The following is a 10,031-nucleotide window of genomic DNA, read 5'->3' on the forward strand; positions in this document are numbered from 1 at the left end:
AGAGGGAGGTAGCATGACATACAGAAAGTGCTGGGTATTGGGAACTTGATTCCAGTTGTCTGGCCTTGGACCAGTTACTTCATCTTTCTGTGCCTCAGTTTCCTCCTCTGCCTACCTTGCAAGTTGTTAGCCTTTAATAGGTACAAACTATTATTTTCTTTTTTTGTTTGTTTGTTTCAGGCAATTTCATTATAAGGACTTTGCTTTACTCTTCATATAATTTATCAACAATTATTATAATAGAGTTCTTTTTTATTCTCTATGTGTGTTTTGTTGTGTTCTTTTTCGGGGTGTGTGGTTTACTTTCAATTGAATTGTAAGCTCTTTGAGGGCAGGGAACATTACATCTTATATATCTTTTTATCTGGCATCTAGCATGATATATTTTACATAGTAGACCTTTAAGCAAGTCATGTTAATTTCTGTGGTTTGAAAGTTTCAGCATCTACCCCCTTGATTTGGGGGCCATTTCCTCTATCGTTACACCTGCATCATGTATAGCCCTATTAATTAATTTCAGCACACTATATGGGATTTCTGAAGTGCTTCGGTTAGTAATTAATGGTTGATGCTTATGCATTATTTTCCACCTCATTCTAGAAAATAATTGTCAATATATGTTAAGTTCTGAAACAAAAAGATTCACTTGTGTTGGTGTCACCTGTTGAACTCAAGTCAATCCATTTTCAGCAAAGTTCTGAAAAAAGCAGACACAGACTGTTATCTATTAAGTTTAACTTGTTTATGTTCGCTACTACAGTAATATTTTACCCATTTTTATAAAGGGTCTCTGTCAAATCTTTCAAGCCATTGTTTTTTTATAAATTATATCTGAAGACTACGATTTTCAGAAAAGGAATAATTAGACTTTGTTGTGTATCATTAATAATTTGAAGAAATAGTCAACAGTATTTATTACTGCTAAAAGAACGTAGAAGACATATTAGTTCAAGGAGCTTATGGTCCAGTCTGGGTGACAGAATCTAAGGCAATATAACAAATGAAAATATAATAGTTTGGTCAGGACTGTTTGACCTCATCAAGATTATAGGTCACTAAAGAGAAGGGATAAACTTACGTTTTCTTGCATCTCCTACAGTAACTGTTTCAGTGCCAGACACAATTAATATTCAGTAGACCTTTATTCTGTGCATCAGCTAACCAGTTTCTTGACCCACATTGGAAAATTTTCTGACATTCAATTTCTGTCATTTTTTTCTTCATGATTCCAGGTGGTAAAGATTGTGAATATAAATAAAACAAGAACATTTAAGTGACTTGCATTGTCAGGGCAAATATGTATGTATTTTAATGCATGAACCAATAAGATATACCTCCTTTATTAATAATGCAGTAATAGTGCAATGTTTTCATATATAGTCAAGTTAATTACATGTTTAACAGCACCACTCTGTTCTAAACTTCTCTGTAGCCTCCAACTTAGTTTATCTTCTTAAAATCTGGGTGTAGACTGCTGAATTGTGAATTCCCAGGGTTCTGTCAGGAGCTAATATCAGGTATATTTCACACAACCACATGCCCTTCTGCAGGCTAACTTTTTCTCTTGACTTCCTCTTCCTGTGAATGTGTATTGTACTTCCAGTCTCCCATCCCCATCCCAGCCACACAGGTTACTGATATCATTCATTTTGTACCTCTATCTTTTCCTTTTCCTCACCCCTCAAACACAAGCAATGGTTAGGATATGAGGAGTTCAGAGTCTGACTTGATTGTTATTTCTTTCAGTTTCCACTGCTTCTAGTTCAAATTATCATTACCTCTCACCTACCCCTAAGTGAACTTCTGGTCACCATTTTCTCTTTGTTCCAGATACTAGCTTGGATTTCTCTGTCACTTGTTGACTATATAAATATGACCTTGATTCCACCTTGGTTATGGGCTCCTCCCTCCATTCATGCTCCACCAATCTATTGCTTACTTTATCCACATGCCTTGCTTCTTACCATGTCTACATATCTAAAGTGTGTCTCTTCTTTAATCCTGTGCAAAGTCTGTTTTTATAAAACATTTCTTCTTTAAACACCTACAGTACTGCAAATGCACCCTTCTAGTAACGTTTATCACAAGCTCCCTATAACAGTGGTTACTGGTATATTTAAACTTATTTAAGGTCATAAAGTATTTGATTTATATAGTATCTAATCTCATGCTTTATGCCTAAATTTCACCATTACTGGCTTATACCCAGGGAGTTTAAAAAGGAAGAAAGTTTAAACCATCATGGGTTTATGGAAGAAATATGATAAATAAACAAATGTTACAAAGTTGGGAACACAAGAAATTGGGAACACAAACAGGCAAAATCATGTATTCGGGTATCATGTATTAGAATATCAGTCAAAATCACGTATTATTGTATTTCTTACACAGAAAGATTCTTAAACTTTCATATAAATCACAATCATGAGAGAAACTCTTAAAGATAGATAGATAGATAGATAGATAGATAGATAGATAGATAGATAGATAGAAAAATAGAGATATATATGTTCATCAAACCATTTTATTGTCCCAGACCTTTTGCATAGAGGATATTGCTGGCCTGCTCATAGGGGAATTCAGTAGGCATGGTGTGAAACAGTGGGTTAGACTACATAATCTTCATCTCAAACCCCAATTTAATTGAACTTATAAATATCAGTCCTTAAAAATTTCCTGGGGAAAACATTGTGTCATCATTATATTAAGAAAGTATTATGTTTTCCTTCCTAGTTATCAGAAATACTGTAAAATGCCAATTATTAAAGAAAAATGTAGGGTGGCTCAGTCAGTTGAGCGTCTGACTTTGGCTCAGGACATGATCTCACAGTTTGTGAATTCAAGCCCCACATGGGGCTCCCTGCTGTCAGTGCACAGCCTGCTTCGGCTTTGGCTCCTCTGTCCCCCTCTCTCTCTGCCCCTCCCCAACTCACTTGCTCTCTCTCTCTCTTTCAAGAAATAAGTAAACATTTAAAAAAATTTTCTTTAACGTTTATTTATTATTGAGAGAGAGAGAGACAGAGCATGAGACTGGGAGGGGCAGAGAGAAGAAGATACACAGAATCCGAAGCAGGCTCTAGGCTTTGAGCTGTCAGCACAGAGCTCAACACGGGGCTCAAACTCACAAACTGCGAGACCATGACCTGAGCCGAAGTCAGATGCTTAACCAACTGAACCATGCAGGTGCCCTGAGATAAGTAAACATTAAAAAAAAAAAAAAAAGAAAGAAAAATGTAAGTAATTTTCTATAGCATATGTGGTACAAAACAGAAGAACTAGAAGTAGTTACTTTTTTTAAGCAGTTGTGTTACTCACTTATACTACTAAGCCATGTAGGTCCTACAAAATGATGACTGTTGTTTATTTGTGCCTTATGTACACTGACAGTGAAAAAGTCATGATGCTAGTAAAGGCTTAAATGTAGTTAGAACTTAAGGCTCCAATTACTTTACTAGCCCATTCTTGGCAGTTCCCAATATATTTTTATTGTCATTTCATGGACTAGGTCAAGATTTCACAAAGTTTTAGTTATAGAATAGTTGACTCACAAGATGCCTCAAGATAAAAAGGATCAATACTAATATAAATAATTGAATTAAGAAATAAATTGAGAAAGCAGAGCTCTTCTTTACAGAATAATTCTAATTAATAAATGAAGAAGGAATGAGGGAAATAGAAAACCACCTTTAGGCAATCATCACAGTAAGAATTGGTATAGGCAAGAACTGTTGTTTTGATGCTAAAATTAGCTGATGGAAGTATGATGAGAAACAATATATTTGCATAGTCTCAAAGCCTGTCCTCACAAGATATTTATTAACCACAAAAGGAAGAAAGCAGCAACTTTTTGGTTTTATTTAAAGAAATGTAACAGACCTCACCTAAACAAGTGATCACATTTTACACCACCTGCAACAAGATACTTCAACATGATGAATCCTGTGATATGATTCACTGAGGACAAATTATTTCTTTGGTATTCTTGCCAAAAATACATAACTTCACTCTAGTCATGAAGAAAACACAGACAAATGCAAAGTGAGGAACATTCTAGAAATAACTGACCAGTGCTTTTCAAAGTGTAAGTGTCATGAAAGGTATGGAAAAAATAAGGAACTGACATAAACTAAGGAGATGTGACAACTGAATGCAAATGTGGGGAACTGTGTTGGATGGTAGACTAAAAAAGAGACATTATTGGGAAGACTGGCAAAATTCAAATAAGGTCTGTGGTTTAGTTCATTGTATTATGTCACTGTTAATGTTCTGGTTTTGATAATTGGCATTATTGTTATGTAAGATGTGAACATTAGAAGAAGCTGAATGAAGGGTACAAAGGAACTCTGTGCTATTTTTTGCAACAAAATTTCTGCAAGTCTAAAATTGCTCAAAATAAAAAAAAATAAAATTTAAAACTCAGGAACTGGTTTGAAGGGGTTCCACGTATCCAAACTTGGGGCAATTTGGGCATCAACAAGTACGATGATGGTAATAGATTTTAACACCTTAATGCAAAAATACCAAAAAATATGGTTAAGCATATGCAACTACATGGAAGGGACTGATTATGTAATGGTGCCTCATTATACAAAACAAAACAAAACATGAAATTCTTTGAACTATGCCAAGTATGAGTGATGTTAATACTGCTCAGTGTTTCTAATTTCTTGTCATATAGTTATATACCTTTTATAAATTTTAAATTGTAAAAAATAGTTTGGAGCTATTCCTTTTTAAAAATTTAGAGCATTAAAGAATTAAATTTTACTTTATTGACTAATTTAAACTAAATGGTTTTTTTCTTGCTTTTACATTTAAAATTTTATATTGGGGGGTGCCTGGGTGGCTCAGTAGGTTAAGTGTCTGACATCAGCTCAGGTCATGATTGCGTCGCGGTTTACGAGTTCAAGTCCTGTGTCAGGCTCTGTGCTGGCAGCTCAGAGCCAGGAGCCTGCTTCAGATTCTGTGTGCCTCTTTCTCTCTTCCCCTCCCCCCTCAAAAATAAATAAACATTAAAAAATAATAAAATTCTATACTGGGAATGAAACTATAATCTTCCCATTAAAATATTGCCTTTCTCATTGTATCTAGTATTTTTTTCAGATATATTTTTTAAAGTATAGCATATATTGGACCAAGTTTTCTTCAAACATACAAAATTACAAAGCAATAAGGAATTAAAGTGACTTCTGATAGATTTTTTTTTTCTTCACGTGGTTTCAGGGGAATGTAGACTGTCTAGGGGCAGAAAAGCCACAGTGTCAACTGAATCAATAATTACTAGACAATTTTCCTAAATTGTTATTTTTTATAAATTTATTTATTTTTGAGATAGAGCAGGGGAGGGGCAGAGAGAAGAGAGAGAAAGGAGAATCCTTTCGGGAATTCAAAATCACAAATCATGAGATCATGACCTGAGCTGAAACCAAGAGTCAGACGCTTAACTGACTGAGCCACCCAGGTGTTCCACTGCTAGACAATATTCCTAACAGCAATGCCTGAAGCTCATTTCTAAGGAATTATACTTGAAATCCACCATCACCTTTGTGATTCCCTTAAGCTTAATATTCCAAAGCCCACTGATGTGAGCACTGAATGTGATTTTCTTTAAAAATCTAAATAAGATTGGCTTCAACCCTCTATAGATAGATCAATGTCCCACGAAATATTTTTGCAAATTCCTGATAGGGAGGACTTATTTTTTATGGCCATTTCAACTTCTGATTTCCTGCCCTGTCTTCTTATCCTCCAATCTGTCTCAGGAGTGTTCCTTTATCTCCACCTTAGTTGTGTGTATAATATGGTACACATTACCCTTCTCTTTTGCCAAAGGCAAACTTGCATGCAGACTCTTTGTTTAAGCAGAATTTTGCTGAAAAATATGTCTATGTATAACATAGCAATTAGTTCCAAATTGCTCTTAGATATGCTTAATCACCTTGTTACAGGGGAATTTTTCCCTTTCCTACCATCACACGTGGCACCCTGGCTTCTTGACATTTTCCTGAGTTTGTTGTTCTCTCAGTGGCATAGGTCTATCACTATATTATAGAGAACACAATGAAGCTTCTTAATACTTACTTCCTGAAGCACTATTTATGTCACAGGTCCCAGGATCTCCATGCTATACAAACTTGAAGTGAGCAGTGTCCAGCCAGTGAAATTTATCCTGTCAAGTATGCCAACTGTAGAGGAGGAGAAATTATCCTCTACCCTTTTATGTTCTTTGTTTGGTAAATTGATATAAGACAGATTAACAGGAGACAAGCAAATTTAGTTACATATGTATGGGATCCAGACAATTGGGGCTTATATGACATCCTGAGATAAGGAATGGGATACGGATGGGACTTCAAAAGGAAGGATGGTAATTCAAGGGACAGTAAGAAGAGTAGATGTTTGGTAATTAGATGTTTGCCCTGCCATACAGGTCGATCTTTCAGATAAAAGTTATCTCTGGTAATAGCTCTCTCTGAGTCAGGCCCTCTGTTTAAATTCTTTTAGGTGGTTAAGGGAGTGGCAAAAGTTTTTCTTTAGTTTGCTGGGTCTTGAATGCCTTCAGCTCAAAATAACCCATGTGTCAGAGTGGCAGATTTGGAGGTCATTCTGCTCTTTTTCAGAACCTACTTTGAGTCGGGCTTTTATATATAATATCTTTAATCCTCACAAAGTAATTACAGTTGTGCCCATTTTACAGATAAGGGAACTGAAGTTAAGAATTGTTAATTGGTCTGTTTAAAGCCACATAGCTGTTAAGTGGGCCTGCTGGAGATTTTAACTTGATATGTACAAATCCCAAATCTGTTAACTTTCCCATTCTGTCATGCTGCCTCCCCATGCATTCTTCCTTCTGAGCAGAGGAAGTATTTTAGATGGGAAATAACTATTGAACTTCTGCTTTTATCATTCTGCCAAACATAAGTATTTGCTCCCTAAACTCTTTTTAAATTGAAAATGGAAGCTGGAGGAAATGGGGAGATATTGGTCAAAGGTTTCAAGCTTCCAGTTATAAGATGAACAAGTTCTGGGGATCTAATGAACAGCATGGTGGTTTGAGTTAATAATACTGTATTATATACTTGACAATTGCTGAGAAAGTAGATCTTAAATGTTCTCACGGCAAAAAAAAAAGGAAATGGTAATTATGTGATGGGATGGAAATGTTAGGTAATGCTATAATAGCAATCATTTTGCAATATATAAATGTATCAAATCAACATGTTGTATACCTTAGGGGCACCTGTGTGGCTCAGTTAGTTAAGCTTCTGACTCTTGTTTCAGCTCAGGTCACGATCTCACAGTTCGTGAGTTCAAGACCCATGTTGGGCTCCATGCTGACCATGTGGAGCCTGCTTGGGATTCTCTGTCTCCCTCTCTCTCTGCCCCTCCCCTGCTCACTCTCTATCTGTCTCTCTCTCTCAATATAAATAAATCAACATTTTAAAAAATGTTGTACACCTTAGACCTACACAATTTATATGTCAATTATATCTCAATAAAGCTGGCAAAACTGGAAACTGGAGAACCAATATTTATTACACAGTACTACATAATTTGAAGGAACAGACAATTATCAGCTTCTCTTGAATTTTATTTGATTTTTTCCTTCAGATAGACACTGCTTTTAGTGTGACAGAACATACATATAGAAATAAGGAATCATTGTTTTGTGATACTGATAGGTAATAAGCATTTTCTCTTTCTTCAAACATATCTTATGCACATGTGTTTTCTCAAAAACCCAAAGATTCATGCAGAAGTGAGAAAAAACAAAAATAAGTACTATGGGCCTAGTTGTCCAAATAAAAGAGGAATATCACAGAAACATGAGGCAACATGGCTTCATTGATCATTTGTCTACCTGGGGTATCAGAATGTTTGTCTACTACAACATATATACTATGTTATATATATTATCATATAATAACATAGAACAGACAATGTCTGTGTTCTTCCAGATTACTTATTTCTGCTGAATAACTTGCAGCAGGGCCATTAATCAAGAGAAAAATGAAGCTGATTTTTGGTGATGAAAATTGCTTTCCAGTGACTGATTACACTAATCAGTCTTCTGAAAGGGAAATCAAGAGTAAAATGGCCAATAATTCCATAACACTGCAGCACGCATGGAGAAAAGCAACTCTTGAGAAAATGTTGTGGGATAAGTAAGTTTGGGAAGCACTCTAATTTGAAAATTCACATTGAGTTTTTGGGACACCAAAGGTTATAAGAAGTAGAGAAACTGACTTTACTCTTTTCAATTCTATTTCTCAAGTATATTTGATCACAGATTCCTTTTTTTTTTTTTCATCAAACATGTAACGTGTCCAGAGACCGATGTGTTCTGAGGATCTTAGATGAGAAATGCTAACGTAAAGAATGACAAGTCCCTGAAGGGGTGGTGTGACCAGTGTTATATTTAGGAAAAGGAATCCTGCAGAAGTATGTAAGATAAAGTGGAGAAGAAAAGGAGCAGGAGGCAGGGAGAGCAAATCTGAGCAGGGAGGGTAGTTATGACAAGAAAAGATAAATGGTACAGAGATACCCAAGTGAGAACACACAAGGCGTGAAGACTTTAGCTAGACAGCTCTCTCCTATTTACAAAATAATTATAGTATCAGATAGACCTTTTTACATGTGGAATTTCTCTTGTCAAATTTTGGACTAGTGTTTACTGTAGCCCTGTAGGAATTTCATTATTTTTTTTTTACTTTGGTTTGTTTATTTTACCTGACTGTATATAAAGTATATTTTCCTACTTTATCTGAATGACATATTTCTGATTGTATATGTTCAAGAATTTAGCCAGTGATCCCTGAAAAAAACACAGATGGCAGACATGAAGAAGAGGATGTACGATAAAAAATATATTCTTAAGCTCCTAACATCTAATTTCTGACCAATGGCTAAGGAAGTATCAACCTCTAAAAAATTCTTCCCCACACCCTGTTCTTCCCTAACCCCACCCACCCCAAATGGCTAGGTCTCTTCGACTCGTTACTTCCAGGAGACACCAGTGAGAATTTTTGTCCTCACCCCACTTTATGGAAGTAGTTATTATGTACCATAGAACTGAAATTGCAGAATTTAGATGAAATGTCCATCAAGAAGCCAGGAGGACAAAAAAATGCCACATATGATTGGAAATTTCCAGGTTTCCAGTGAGAGGTGTGTTCATTTCTATATGCAAGTTTTAGTGTCAGTAAATTAGTTTGAAAGGTTTATCTAAACAAATCTGTCATAAACTCGTTTGTACTATATCCCTTACTTAGAATCTGTCTAAAATTAATAACAATATTCTAAGCTTTGATAATAGGTAATGCTGGGGAACGTTTGCTACCACCACGCCTAACAATTCTATGCCATGGCACTTCCTCCGGATTGAGTGCTGTAGATTTCTTCTGTTTCTACTTGAGGGCAAAATTGAATAATAAATGGCAGTTATATTTTAATTTAAGGTAACATTTAGAAATGATATAAAAAACTTGCATAATGAGAACACAGGCTTCAGAATCTAAGTCAGCCATTGGGAGGCTTGTTTTTTTGTTTTTGTTTTTGTTTTTGTTTTTACCTCTTTCATGTTTGAAACACGTTCTTAATGACGTGGTATCAATCTGTTTTAAAGCATTTCTAAAGTGGCACCGAATTTTATAAATTATTTTATAAATCATTTACATGTCTCCCGATGTGATAAAAAACATTTTTTAATAGGGGCACCTGGGTGACTCATTCAGTTAAGCATCTGACTCTTGGTTTGGGCTCAGGTCATGATTTCGTGGTTCGTGAGTTTGAGCCATGCATTGGACTCCGCGCTGACAGTGCAGAGCCTGTTTGGGATTTTCTCTCTCTCCCTCTCTCTCTGCCCCTCCTCTGCTCATGAGCACTCTTTCTCTCTGTCTTAAAAATAAATAAAAACTTAAAAAAAACACATTTTATAATAAATTATTACAGTAAAGGCAATTCTATAATTACTCATTATTAATAGCGTATTTATCAATGTTTCTTTATATTAAAATAGCATAGCGATATTT

Source organism: Herpailurus yagouaroundi, unplaced genomic scaffold (genome assembly GCF_014898765.1).
Source record: "Herpailurus yagouaroundi ecotype Mexico unplaced genomic scaffold, PumYag 67793, whole genome shotgun sequence".
In the NCBI taxonomy this organism is placed as follows: Eukaryota; Metazoa; Chordata; class Mammalia; order Carnivora; family Felidae; genus Herpailurus; species Herpailurus yagouaroundi.